The sequence below is a fragment of the Lactuca virosa genome, chromosome 4 (genome assembly GCF_052849685.1).
Source record: "Lactuca virosa cultivar CGN04683 chromosome 4, Lactuca_virosa_CGN04683_v6, whole genome shotgun sequence".
NCBI lineage: Eukaryota > Viridiplantae > Streptophyta > Magnoliopsida > Asterales > Asteraceae > Lactuca > Lactuca virosa.
In genome coordinates this window covers 181,097,357-181,112,117 of record NC_136429.1, presented here as the reverse complement: position 1 = coordinate 181,112,117, position 14,761 = coordinate 181,097,357, and positions in this window count along the sequence as shown.

Genomic DNA, 14,761 nt, shown 5'->3' with positions numbered 1-14,761 from the left:
CTAGAAGAAATGAGTCATGTACCACATGCTTCTGGTTATGGGATCGATCATGTATACCATGACATATACCATATTTGATGACTTGTATGCCTCGAGCATGACAGGTCAGATCAGATCAACTTGGTGAGAATAAATGATTCAAAATCATGTAAGTTCCTTAGTGTCCTAGGATGAAAAAGGATATGATATTAGTATGGGAGATATTAATGCAAATGTTACATTGATGTTGAGTTCCATATTAATAAAACGATTTCATTTGTAGTCAGAATTCTTGCTTTTACAGAATGGTGAATTATTAGCATGGAAGAGTGCCAAGTAATACACCATACTGTATTTAAGGATAAACTTAGAGTATATTGCAACAAGTGAGACTGTAAATGAAACCATGGGAGTAAATGAGATTCATTAGTGACATCATTGTTGTAACCATTGATGGTCCTTTTGAAGATTCTTTGTGATTGTAAAAGTGAACTTATCTCGAGTATGGATCCCAAAGTCATACAAGATCACATAGTGTATACCCCGTAAGCACCATCACATTTGATATGTAAGAGCCTGTAATTTAGAGAAAATTGCCTACTTATAACACCCATAACAATCAAGCCAATTTAAAACTTTTAAAAACGTTTCAAACCATTTAAACTTACAAAGTTTGTTTTCAAAATCGTATAATATCAGAGTATCCCAGAAACATAAACATAAATGTGAGGAGCTGTAAGATCACGCCTTTTCCTTTTCGCAATCATTTGATGTACCTGAAACAATAAACTGAAACTGTAAGCACAAAGCTTAATGAGTTCCCCCAAAATACCCATACACACAACGGTACACATATAATCACAAACATCATACTATGGGTCCAGTCAACCATCGGGTTAGAATACCCCAGGCCCTCAACCATCCGGTTGAAATGCCGACATACTACGGGTCCAATCATCCTCGATATGGAAAACCCCAGGCCCACAACCAACAGGTTGGAATGCCCACATACTATGAGTCCAATCATCCTCGGGATGGAATACTCACGGCCCACAACCAACAGGTTGGAATGCCCAGTTCTATTGGCTTTCGTGTTGGATTAGGTGTCTAAGCCCATAACTATAATTGGTATGTACTTGAATTGATAGCAGCACAGTCCTTTTGGGTTGCCCTCAACCTAGCAACTGGACAAGGAAGTTATGAAAGGAGAGATATTAATTTATAAGATTAATAAATTAATATATAAATGATTTATTAATATGTTAGTGGATTAATATATTAATTAGAAATCGTTATGTTTAATTAATAGTTAGCCAGAAATTAATCAGAATTAATTTTGGGGTTAAAAGAATTAATTATAAAGTGCAGGGACTAGTTTGCAATTAACTAATAGTTGAGTGGAAGGATCCAGAACCTCCTTGGAAGGAGGTGGACGAAATCCATAGGGGAAACCCTAGAGATTTCGTCCAAGGGGTTCTAGATAAGGCCCTTGGGCTTTTCTTAGGCCTTAAGCAAGGAGCATTAGGGTTTTCCCAAAACCCTAGATCCCTCAGCTATTTAAGGAGCCTCCTGGCTCACATTTTCGGTCTCTCTATTCTTTGGAAGAAACCCTAGGCCGAATTGCATACTCCCTTCCTCTCTCTCTACTTTCCTTCTTGCTAGTTCTTGGGTGTGATTCCATTAGAGGCATTACACTTGTGGTGCTAAGCTTCCAAGAAGATCAAGATCAAGATCAAGGGAATTATCAATTGTTTGCTATAACAATTGAAAGGTATGTAACTCCTAAACCCTAATTTACTATTTTCGAAAATAGCCTCCTTCTCTAGGGTTCTTGTTTTGCAATTCAAAGTTGTATGTTCAATAGTTAAAACATAGATCCAAAGCAGGTTGCATGTGAACTTAGGAATTGTTTTCTGGTTTATTTGTTTTACCTAAAACCCATCAGTGGTATCAGAGCCATTGTTTGTTTTAAATTGAATTGCTATAATTGTTGAATTGCAAATTAGGGTTTATAGCTATTAAACCCTAAAGGCCAAATTTTCAAAATTAGGGTTTTGGATAAAAGGGTTTTCGAAAACCCTAGCCTCCAAAGAACCCTAATCGAAATTAGGGTTAGGGTTTTGAAAACCCTAGCCTCCTCCCTTGTAAATTTCGAAATATGCTAAGAAGTTTTAGGGTTTCTTGTTTTGGATAATTGTTACTTGATTAGATTAATTGGATAATTATCCTTACCCTAATTTTCGAAATTTAGAGGGATAAGGATTAGGATTAAATTAATTGATTAATTTAATTAGATAATCCTTACAAGATTTAATAAATTGATTAAAAGTTAATTAATAGATAAATATTAAATCTAGTAATTTGGTTTATTTTAAATTTAAATTAATAGTTTAATTTTCAAAATTTATATAAACCTTAAAGTTTTAAAAAGTTTAAAACATACCTTATGTATGTATTATGATTAAATGTTTAATATTATATATGTATAAGAATATGGTCAGTCAAATCGCTAGTATGCCTCATTCACGAAGCTAGTCTATAAGGGGGGTATAAGGAAACTGCCTATAAAATGGTAGTTGAATGGGTGTCCACTCTTACCCACCGCTCCCTTGATTAGTGGAGGGTCGTTAGCAGAACGGATTTGATAGGACAACTACTTCTCATTAAAAGTATAATGCTATTAAATAAAGTACTAGAACATTATTTTACAAAATCCCAACTCTAGTTACTTTAGAAAAAAATGTGAAAAGTATGCTAATCCATGAAATTGCACATTATGCTTTATTGGTCGTTAGTGGAGCGTGTGTGGTTAACCAGCACACTAAAAGGCACTAATAAAGAGTAGTAATGGGTATCTCATAATTGTCATTTTGATGGAGCGTGTGTGGTTTAGCAGCACATCAATAGTTAATGATAAAGACAATGAGGTTACCAAGCACATTTGCATGGTTATTCACATCTTGTTTGTGATCCTCGGCATCCCAGTCACAAATAGAAGAGCATAATCTGAGATTAAAACATGCCATTGAATAGTTTCAATGTATCTCAAAAGAATTAGGAATTTCACTTCGTTTGTTTCGTCTAATGGTGGAATTGGTGAATCGTCATTCACCTACCTTTATGAAATTTACACTTGGATCTCGGCATCCCATTTCTAAGTTGTGAATCTTCATAGTTGGATCCTAACCTTGATATTTTATCTTTGGGTTATTATATCGAGGTATCTTGAAATCTAACTAAAGCTTTCTCTCTTTTTAGATGTCTACTCCTGGAAACACTTCTACTTCATCCTCCTCCAACCAAAACTTCTCTTTGGTCAATATCTGCTCCAAAGTCGTTATGGATGGCTCTAACTATAACGATTGGATGCGCAACATCAAGATGGCTCTTCGTTTTGAGAACAAAGAATACGTTCTTGAAAAGGAGCTCAAAGAACTTGATGAGTCTGAAGCTACTCCTGAAGAACTTGCTGCCTACAAGAAACATTACGATGATGCTACCAAAGTCGCATGCATCATGGTAGCAACTATGTCCCCATAACTGCAGAGGTACTATGAGGACTACTGGCCTTTTGAGATGACCAAGGACCTTATGGAAAAGTACCATAAGCGAGCTCGTCAAGAAAAATTTGAAGTAGTCAAGTCACTCATGGCTTGCAAGATGAAAGAAGGGGAGTCGGTTGTGTCACATGTGCAAAGAATGCAACACTACATAGAGCGTTTGGTCAAGCTCAACATTCACTTTGATGAGGAATTGGCCATTGACATGGTTTTGAACTCACTTCCTGAATGTTATGGTCAGTTTATTCTAACTTACCATTCGAACAACACTGAGCAGACTCTGGCCCAATTGCACAACTTGTTGCAGACAGCTGAAGCAGGGATGAAGGGTAAAAGTATACCCTCCACACCTGCAAGTGCCCCTGTTTTGGCTATTGGACAGGGAAAGGGGAAAAAGAGGAAAGGTCCTCCCAAGCAAAACTGGAAGAGTAAGGCTCAAGCTGGGTCATCTAGCAATGGCCCAAAGGCTAAGCCCAATGGTTCAACTCCCCATGTTTCTGATCCAAAAGAGGCCGTTTGCTTTTACTGCAATCAAAAGGGGTATTGGAAGAGATCTTGCCCACAATATCTGCAAGATATCAAGGATGGCAAAGTGACGCCATCTTCGGCAGGTATTTACACTATTTCTGCTAATAACTCATTATCTTCTCGTTCATGGGTCCTTGATACAGGATGTGGTTTTCATATCTGTTCTGATATGCAGGGGCTAAAGGAAAGTGAGGAGATAGAGCGAGGAAGGATAAACTTGATCATGGGAAACAGAAAGTCTTCACCAGTAACCAAGATCGGAGTTTATCAGCTTTTGCTTAGTAATGATGTTAGATTAGATTTGGTAAATTGTTGCTATTCGTCTGAGATGACGAGAAACATTATTTCATTTCATGCATTGTTCAGACAAGGTTTTAAATATTCTTTTAATGATTTGAATGGTTCAATTTCTGTTTATAAGAATGGTGTTTTTATGTTTGAAGCTTTACCTTGTGATGGTGTGTATGAAACAGTGACTTGTGTTGATAGCTTAGGAAATAGTGTACTTAATATTGACTTGTCTAATAGTGTAGACAAGGCATGCTTGTGGCATTGTCGTCTTGGACACATTAACAAGAAACGCATAGCCCAACTCCAAAAGGATGGAGTGTTGGAATCATTTGACCTAAAATCAGATGATATGTGTGAATCATGTCTTTTGGGAAAGATGACAAAATCACCATTCACAGGGTCTTGTGAAAGAGGTGAAGATCTGTTGGATCTCATACACACAGATGTGTGTGGGCCCTTCAGATCAACTACAAGAGATGCTAATCGATTTTATGTGACTTTCACTGACGATTACAACAGATATGGTTATATCTACTTGATCAAGCATAAGTCAGAAACCCTTGAAAAGTTCAAAGAGTTTAAGCATGAGGTCGAAAATCAATTGGGCAGGAAGATAAAGATACTTAGATCCGATAGAGGCGGGGAGTATCTTAGTATCGAGTTTAACGACTATCTGAAAGAATGTGGGATAGTCTCACAATTGACTCCTCCTAGGACACCACAATTAAATGGTGTAGCTGAGAGGCGTAATCGGACCTTGTTAGACATGGTTCGTTCTATGATGAGTCGTGCTTCGCTTCCTATTCACTTCTGGGGGTATGCCTTAGAGACAGCCGCCCACATCCTCAATCTTGTCCCTACAAAGAAGGTTGCCAAAACACCTCACGAAATGTGGACGGGGAAATATCCCTCGTTGGCACATATTAAAGTCTGGGGTTGTGAAGCTTTCGTAAGACGAGAGACTCACGACAAGCTAGCAGCTAGAAGTGAGAAATGTGTTTTCATTGGTTACCCAAAGCAGTCTTTTGGATATTTGTTCTACAGGCCTAGTGAAAACGTGGTCTTTGTAGCACGAATAGGAGTCTTTCTAGAAAGGGAGCTCATATTCAAAGAGGACAGTGGGATCACCATTGAACTTGAAGAAATTCAAGAGTTAGCTAATGAAGGAACCTTAGATGACACTAGCACTCAACCAGAGGAAACAGTTCCTGTTGAACCAGTTGATAATTCATTACCTCTTCGAAGGTCCACTAGGGTGAGTGTGCCACCTGAGTTGTATGGTTTTCATATTACTTCAGATGGTGACACATTCATAAGTGAAAGAACACTGGTAAACTTAGATGAACCAGTCACTTATAAGGAAGCAATGGCAGGCCCAGAGGCTTCCAAGTGGAAAGAGGCAATGGACAGCGAGATTAAGTCCATGTATGACAACCAAGTTTGGAATTTGGTTGATAGTGCACCAGGTCGTAGGACAGTTGGGTGCAAATGGATCTTCAAGAAGAAGACAGACATGGATGGGAATGTGCATACATTCAAGGCTCGACTGGTTGCAAAAGGTTTCACTCAAACCCCAGGGGTTGACTATGATGAGACCTTTTCGCCAGTAGCTAAGATTAAATCTATTAGGATATTGCTCGCCATAGCTGCCTTTCATGACTATGAAATCTAGCAGATGGATGTCAAGACTGCTTTCCTTAACGGGAAGTTGGCTGAGGATGTTTACATGAATCAGCCAGAGGGTTTTGTTGATGCAAAGTTTCCCAATAGAGTGTGCAAGCTTGAGAAATCCATTTATGGATTAAAACAAGCATCTCGCAGCTGGAATCTTTGCTTCCATGAGAAAGTCAAAGAGTTTGGTTTCTCTAGAAGTGAAGATGAGTTTTGTGTGTATATCAAGGCTAGTGGGAGTATAGTAACTTTTCTGGTGTTATATGTCGATGACATATTACTCATTGGTAACGACGTTCCAACCTTGAGAGATGTTAAATCTTGGCTTGGAAAGTGTTTTGCCATGAAAGACCTTGGAGAAGCTGCCTATATTCTTGGGATTAGAATATTGAGAGATAGAAAGAAGAGACTAATTGGACTTAGTCAGAGCACATACTTGGATAAGGTACTAAAGAGGTTTGGTATGGAAAATTCCAAGAAGGGAGAGCTACCTATCCAGAGCAATACCAAATTGAGTAAGACTCAATGCCCGAGTACAGATGTTGAAATAGATGACATGAGTCGTGTACCTTATGCTTCCGCTGTCGGATCGATCATGTACGCTATGACATGTACTCGCCCTGATGTGGCATTTGCTTTGAGCATGGTCAGTCGCTATCAGGGAAACCCGGGTAGAGCTCATTGGATAGCAGTAAAGAATATACTCAAGTATTTGCGAAGGACAAAGGACTGGGTCCTTGTACTTGGTGGCAATGATACTTTGAGAGTAGATGGTTACAGTGATGCCAGCTTTCAGACGGATAGAGATAACTTCCGTTCTCAATCGGGCTGGGTATTTTTACTGAATGGAGGAGCAGTTACTTGGAAAAGTTCCAAGAAAGATACGGTGGATGATTCTACTTGTGAATCAGAGTACATAGCAGCGAGTGAAGCGTCGAAAGAAGCAACTTGGTTGAGGAACTTCATTGGAGATCTCGGAGTTGTTCCAACCATCCAGGAGCCTATGGAACTGTTCTGCGATAATGAAGGAGCGGTTGCCTTGACAAAGGAACCGATAGATCATGGTAAAACCAAACATATCGACAGAAAGTACCATTTCATCAGACATAGAGTAGAAGAAGGCCATCTTGTAGTAAAGAGGGTGTCATCTGAAGATAACCCAACAGATCCCCTCACAAAGGGTCTGAGTAGGGCTAAGCATATTCAGCATGCTCGGAGCATAGAACTGAAAGATGATATTAGCTTTAGTAGTTAGATTAGTTTTGTTCTGAAACTTGTAACAAAATAAATGTAATTGACTTTTGGTGATTAAATAATAAAGTATTGTTTATTAGTTTGATTACTGCCTTTTGTCAATTGTTTATTATTGTGTTTCATATTTTGCATGTTTTACTTCCTGAATAATAAGATTATTCAAACTCCACAGTCGCTCATACTTTTGGAAGTAAGTAGTGAATTAAGACTGTCATGAACTGGATTGTAGATTGTCTAAGGATAGACATGGCAATAGAATTGCTGCAACGTTCATGAGTACTCAGAAATTGAGATTTGAGTATTGGATAAACCCTCGCTCAGAGTATCACTTCATGGAATTCATCACGAGTAATACTGAGACGATAATATCTTATAATCTTGAAACGAAGATATATGAGTTGCAATTTACAAGTTGGTCATGCATTGGTGATACGAAAACGCATCAGTAACTTGGTGTTATAAAACGCATTGTCATGTATAATTTGATGAGTAAAAGATACAAGCATATGAGTCAACGTTTATTCGTTCCTTTTGCCCTAATAGGAAAAGCGATATCTGTGGGCCCCTCGATGATTTGGTGTTGACTTATGTGCTGGGCCCAGCCAGGACTAAATTGATGTGTTCGATTAGAAGTCCTACATCATCACAAATCAGAAATCGGGAAACATAGATTCTGGACAAAGAGATTGATCACATTCCATGTCTTATGTCTAGGGATATCTAGCAGAACGAAGGATTATATGATCACTTATCTTAGGACACGTAACTGACTGGGTCAGAGTTCGGCAGCAGCTTTTGGAAGCTACAATTTGCTGGTCAAATTTAGAAGGCATACTAGCAATTATAGTTACAGACTTATCCAAGTGCGAGACTGTTGGATTAGGTGTCTAAGCCCATAACTATAATTGGTATGTACTTGAATTGATAGCAGCACAGTCCTTTTGGGTTGCCCTCAACCAAGCAACTGGACAAGGAAATTATGAAAGGAGAGATATTAATTTATAAGATTAATAAATTAATATATAAATGATTTATTAATATGTTAGTGGATTAATATATTAATTAGAAATCATTATGTTTAATTAATAGTTAGCCAGAAATTAATCAAAATTAATTTTGGGGTTAAAAGAATTAATTATAAAGTGCAGGGACTAGTTTGCAATTAACTAATAGTTGAGTGGAAGGATCCAGAACCTCCTTGGAAGGAGGTGGACGAAATCCATAGGGGAAACCCTAGAGATTTCGTCCAAGGGGTTCTAGATAAGGCCCTTGGGCTTTTCTTAGGCCTTAAGCAAGGAGCATTAGGGTTTTCCCAAAACCCTAGATCCCTCAGCTATTTAAGGAGCCTCCTGGCTCACATTTTCGGTCTCTCTATTCTTTGGAAGAAACCCTAGGCCGAATTGCATACTCCCTTCCTCTCTCTCTACTTTCCTTCTTGCTAGTTCTTGGGTGTGATTCCATTAGAGGCATTACACTTGTGGTGCTAAGCTTCCAAGAAGATCAAGATCAAGATCAAGGGAATTATCAATTGTTTGCTATAACAATTGAAAGGTATGTAACTCCTAAACCCTAATTTACTATTTTCGAAAATAGCCTCCTTCTCTAGGGTTCTTGTTTTGCAATTCAAAGTTGTATGTTCAATAGTTAAAACATAGATCCAAAGCAGGTTGCATGTGAACTTAGGAATTGTTTTCTGGTTTATTTGTTTTACCTAAAACCCATCATTTCGCACAAAGCAGATAAGCCTCAACCGCCAAACAAACATGTGCACATATAACAGATAATTACATAACAATCTATAGACAGACAAACTGATCTAACAGATCATAACAACATAGCAACATCCTATCTACTAGGATACTGATCTAACAGATCATAGTAACATATAACATCCTATCTACCAGGATACTGATCTAATGGATCATAACAATATATAACATCCCATCTACCAGGATACTGATCTAACGGATCATAACAGCATATAACATCCCATCTACCAGGATACTGATCTAACATATCATAACAACATATAACATCCCATCTACCAGGATACTGATCTAACGGATCATAACAACATATAACATCCCATCTACCAGGATACTGATCTAACGAATCATAACAACATATGACATCCCATCTACCAGGATACTGATCTAACGGATCATAACAATACTCGAGCATTCAACATATCAGGATAGCAATCCAAAAGGGCCGACCTTGGTGCCTTAGACCCTTGAGTATAGTGAGGAAAACTCACCTCACACTGCTGAAGCCCCACGGATAAAACTCCAGCTGCTGGTTGACAAATTCCCGAGCTGTCAACATCAAACAACACCCAATTAATAATTGGGTTCCAAGCCCAAGGTCCAACTCACACTCCAAAGGCCCAATAGTCAACTAATGGACTAAATCCCAACATGTGGCCCAATTTGGCATATGGGCCTTACCCTAATTCCCATCTGAATATTCTAGTCCATATGATTATTCTTGGATGGCCCACCAATAACCCAATCATCAAGGCCCAATAGAAAGGCCCATCAATAGACCCAAATGAATTTAGGGTTTCACATAAAATGATAATTAGGGTTAAGTGTTTCTCACTTAACCCATTAAGGACTTAATCTATTAAGTCCATCACTCTACTAGATAAGTCATATGGTGTGATTGGGTGTAATTCACAACTCCATTCCAATAGCCGAAAAGTAGGTCCCAATAAGTCCAAGGCCCATAAATCTAATATTAGGGTTTTTAAACCCTAATTAGGGTTTCCAACCCCATCTTAGCCCAATAGGCCCAATAGCTAGGTCTTTTGATCAGTTAGGGTTCATTAGGCCCATTAGTCACATGTTTGGGCTTTTAGGTCAATTAGGGCTTCATTGGGCCCACTAGGGTTTTAGTTCCCTTGTCCAAACATCCCAAACGAGTCCAAAATGCAAACGAGGCACACCGCCACCCAACACGGCGGCTAGTGGCGGCAGGAAGCGGCAGCCACCACCTTACGGTGGTGGTTTTTGAGTTTCTTTTCATTATTCTACTTTCTAATTACATATTACATTTCTTTATACAAAAATAAACACACACCCGCGCCACACAATACAACAGCAACACACACACACCTAAATACATAGTAAAACACACACACAACCACCTCCCACGGTGGCTGGTCGCGACGAAAAAATGGCAGCAAGCGGCGGAACGGCGGCAGTAAGCGGCGGTGATGAAGTTTTCCTTCCGGTTCCCGGCTAAGAAAAACCTACACATCAGTAACCTTACGAAAATGGGCATACACACAACCAATCGTACACACAACCACCTTCGCATGATGGCTGGTGGCGGCAGAAAAGAACGACATGGTGGCAGCCACCATGGTTGCCAGCCATGGTGGGTTTCTCTTGAGTTTTCTTTGGCCAAACATGCTCCCACAACCATTCCAGGTTCTAATAGCAGCTCCAACTCTTCCAGATACGATATAATAGCTCCCAACCACCGACTAGGTGGCTGAGGAGGCTGGAACAGCAGAAACGACGACCATAGGGCCACCAATGGCAGCAATTGACATACATGATGTCGAATCACTGAGAATGGCGAAGGAGAGGAGAGGGGGAGGTGGCATACGGCCCTTACCAGTAGTTTTCCAGTTGCACACGACTCCCGCAACAACAATCTTAGCTCAATTGTCGGTCTTTGGCGGCCTTCCCGGTTGTACACGACGGTTCCGGTGGCGAAGCTGTGATGGCGGAGATCCTCAGCGAGCAGCGACGGCTGGAGGTGTACCCAGGGTAGCGGTGGCTGATCTAAGGAGTGGGGCTTAGGGTTTGTTTCTAGGAAACGATGGGGAAGGGGTCACCAGGTATCAAGGTTGTAGAACTCGTTACTCGGTACCTGTTCGGCCGACTACCGAGTAGCGAGTACTCAGGAGTACTCAAGAGTACTCGGGGAGTACTCGGATTTGGTAATTCATGTAGAAATATTTTTAGGGAAATTATATATGTTAAAATGATAAGTTAAAATCATAAATTGATTGAAATATATAACAAAATTAGATACATGTGAATACACAAAAACTAAAAAAACACATAATGGTCTCACTTCGTGAATTATTACTGAAAATTTAAGATATATATGTAGTAATAATCACATGTGTGTGTGTGTTAAATAATAAATCATTAAGTATATTATACATATTAATCACCGGGTTGATCGAGTTTTACAACACTGCTCAGTTCAGTAAGAGGTCGATCGGGGAGTACTCGGGATTCTGTAACTCGCCTCGGTAAAGGGCCGAGTAGCGAGTACTCGGAGGAGTAATCGGCCAAATCGGTGAGTTTTACAATACTGCCAGGTATATCCCGTGTCCTCATACAACTTTGGTCCATTTTTCCATTTTCAGTCCCTCCCCATAAATTCTCTTTCATCTCAACCCTCAAACTTACCAAACAACACCTCCTATACAAAACCCTTTTCAATTTGAGTCCAAAATTTACCATTTAGTCCCTACTCCCAAGAATCTATTCAATAGAAGTCCAAATGATACCAAACACACCCCGACTTCTGAAATCCTTTTCAAAATAAATCCCAAAATTACACTTTAACCCTTGGAGATTCAAATCTTGTCATTTGGCTTCCGGAAACCAACTCCCAGCTAATTATTATTTGGTTTTGGATTATAATAATATTAAATAATAATAAAAATTAATTCTCGAGGTTTCGGGTTTATCATTTAATTATTATATTTTAAATGGGATGTTACACTTTTCGTCAAATATTGACTAAGAGGGCAAAAATGGTCATTTATGAGAAAAAGATGAGATCGTGAAGTTGTAAATTCATGAAAATAACCAATATGAGTTTAATTCACTTATAGTTGGTTAGAGGAGTAAGTTTAAGAGAAAGAATGAATGAGAAGATGCATTTTGGCATAAAGGCTAAAATGAGTATTTTTATGCTTTTTCGGCCAAACTTTTAACTTAATGGATTAAGACCCATATTAAGTTAGCGAGACATAACTTAACAAAATTGTAAAGTATGTTCCCACCTTCGTGTGGATATAAAAATCATAGAAAACGGGTAAGGAACGAAAAAGTTATGAATGTTAGAAGTTGGGAGAAAAATGTCCCACGGCTGGAATGGAATCAGCCATGGACCTGCTGATATATAGGCACCACGACGTGTATGCTCACCACGACATGGTGAAGTTAAAAAGTGATTCAGACGTCATTCTTCTGTTATAAAAGTAAGGGTAATGTACTTTTCATCATGACATGGTATATGGGCACCACATCGTGATCAAGCAAAGTAGGATGTCGTAAGAAGAGTTGCCATGATATGGAAAGAGAGAAGAGTGTAGGTCAATTAACCCACTATGGCCTGGTAAACCCCTCACCATAATATTGTAATCACAATAGCTTAAAGGTTGTTAAGCCTTTCATTCTTGCAAAAAACACTCCCATTCCTTAGAGAGGGGAGCTACGGTAATTTTGAGGATGGAGGGTGATCAAGTGGTGATTAAAGGTGCTAGAGGCAAAGAATGAACATCAAAATCCGCTAAAGTAATCATCTTCCCCATTGTTAATTTTGTAGATATTTAATGGCAATTTATGGAATTGAGTTAAATATGAATGATTACCCTTGAGTTATTGATAGTGTTTAGAAGCTCTGAATAAGCTTTATATGTGATTTCCAAGCTGAAATATTTATGTGTGAAGTTAGGGTTTGAAACCCTACACTACTGATTACGTTAATTGATGCATTAGAGGTTAGATTATAATCAATTAAGTAGTATGCGATGCTTAATTTATTGCTTTGACTCAATTTTGAAGTAGAGAATGAAATGTTAGAATTATGATCAATTAAGTGATCATTTTGAAATTTAGAAGTATATAAGCTCTTGATAGGCTAAGAAAATTTTTAAGGAACTTTAAATGCAGTATGAATAGGCCTTAAGCAAGAGGATGAGCCAAGATGCATCAATTGAAGAAAGGAGCCAAAAAAGGGTAGTTATTTCTCACTAACTAATAATAGTAGTTATAACTCTTACTCTCTCTCTCTCTCTCTCTCTCTATATATATATATATATATATGTTGTTATAAATATATTTATGTATATGTACATATGTTTGTATGTGATAGTCATGTATCGAAGCATGACAGAGGAAAGGAAGAACAGGATTATATGTGATATAATCCTATGTAAGATTATATATTTGTGGTAATACATGTAAGATCATGTATCTAAGCATGTATGTATAACCAAAGTATGTAGAGAAGTATAAGGAAAAGATAAGGGTATTAGGAGTAATACTCTTAAGAGTAAATAAAGAAAGAATGGGATTATATGTATTATATTCCTATGTATGAGTGGATGATGAGAAAAGGTATTTGTGGATACCTAAAAGATTATAGATATTGATAAAGAATGATTATATGTAGCATAATCATAAGTGTATGCATTTATGTCTAGATGTGAACGATATGGCATATAATACTTGTATGTTAATAGACATAGATAAGGAACAAGTACTTAACGAGTTAAGTATTAGATGTGTAGTAGATCTCTTTATGAGTTAATGGGATAGAATGTCCAGGGGATAAATATTATGTGATGAGTCACATAATAGAGATAAAGATGTTTAGAAAGATGATTACTTCGGGAATGAGATAGAGGTTCCTTCGGGGAAAATATTACGATTACTTCGGGAATGAGATGATGGTTCCTTAGGGAACATAGATAAATGATCCCTTTGGGATGTAGATAGATTATCCATGTGGGAATAAAGATTGTATGTAGTTAGAAAAGATAGAGAAAAGGTTCCATGAGTGGAACAAGGTAATCGAGTTCTTTCAAGAACATAGAGATAATCCATGAGGGATTCAAGAAAAGAAAGAGTATGTCAAGGGATTAGTGAGGGATGGAGATGAGAAGTATGAGATGAATCAATATGAGTATGAAAATGCAAGATAAGAGTTAGAGATACGAGAAAAATAGAGTAGGAGATAAAGAAGAGCATGCACAAAGAAGAGAAATATGAGATGAGATAGAATATGGAGAGAGATTGAAAGATGAATAAAAGTGTAACAATTGTTTTCCTAGATGAATCGAATTGGGGCTTCAAGGAGTCAAAAGCTTGAGTTTTGGAGAAAGATGAGCTTCACAACGTGATACATAAGGGATCACGACGTGAGATGGGATCCATGAAGATTTCTGTCCGGAATTGAGCTCACGACGTAAGCAATAGGAGCTCATGACGTGAGGAGCACTGCAGCCTAAGCCCACAAACTTTTTTGGGTTTCCCACATATTTAAGCTCCCTTAACTCGGTTTTAGGGTTCATTTCCTAGTCTCCGCCCCCCCTCCAACTCAGAAAACCCTAATCCTCTTCCCTCTTGGTGGTTTTGGATCCATCTTGGTGTTTTAGTGGCTAGAAGAAGAAGAAGAATGCGTTTCAGAGGTGTTGGTCCAACAAGGAAGCTTCATCATCA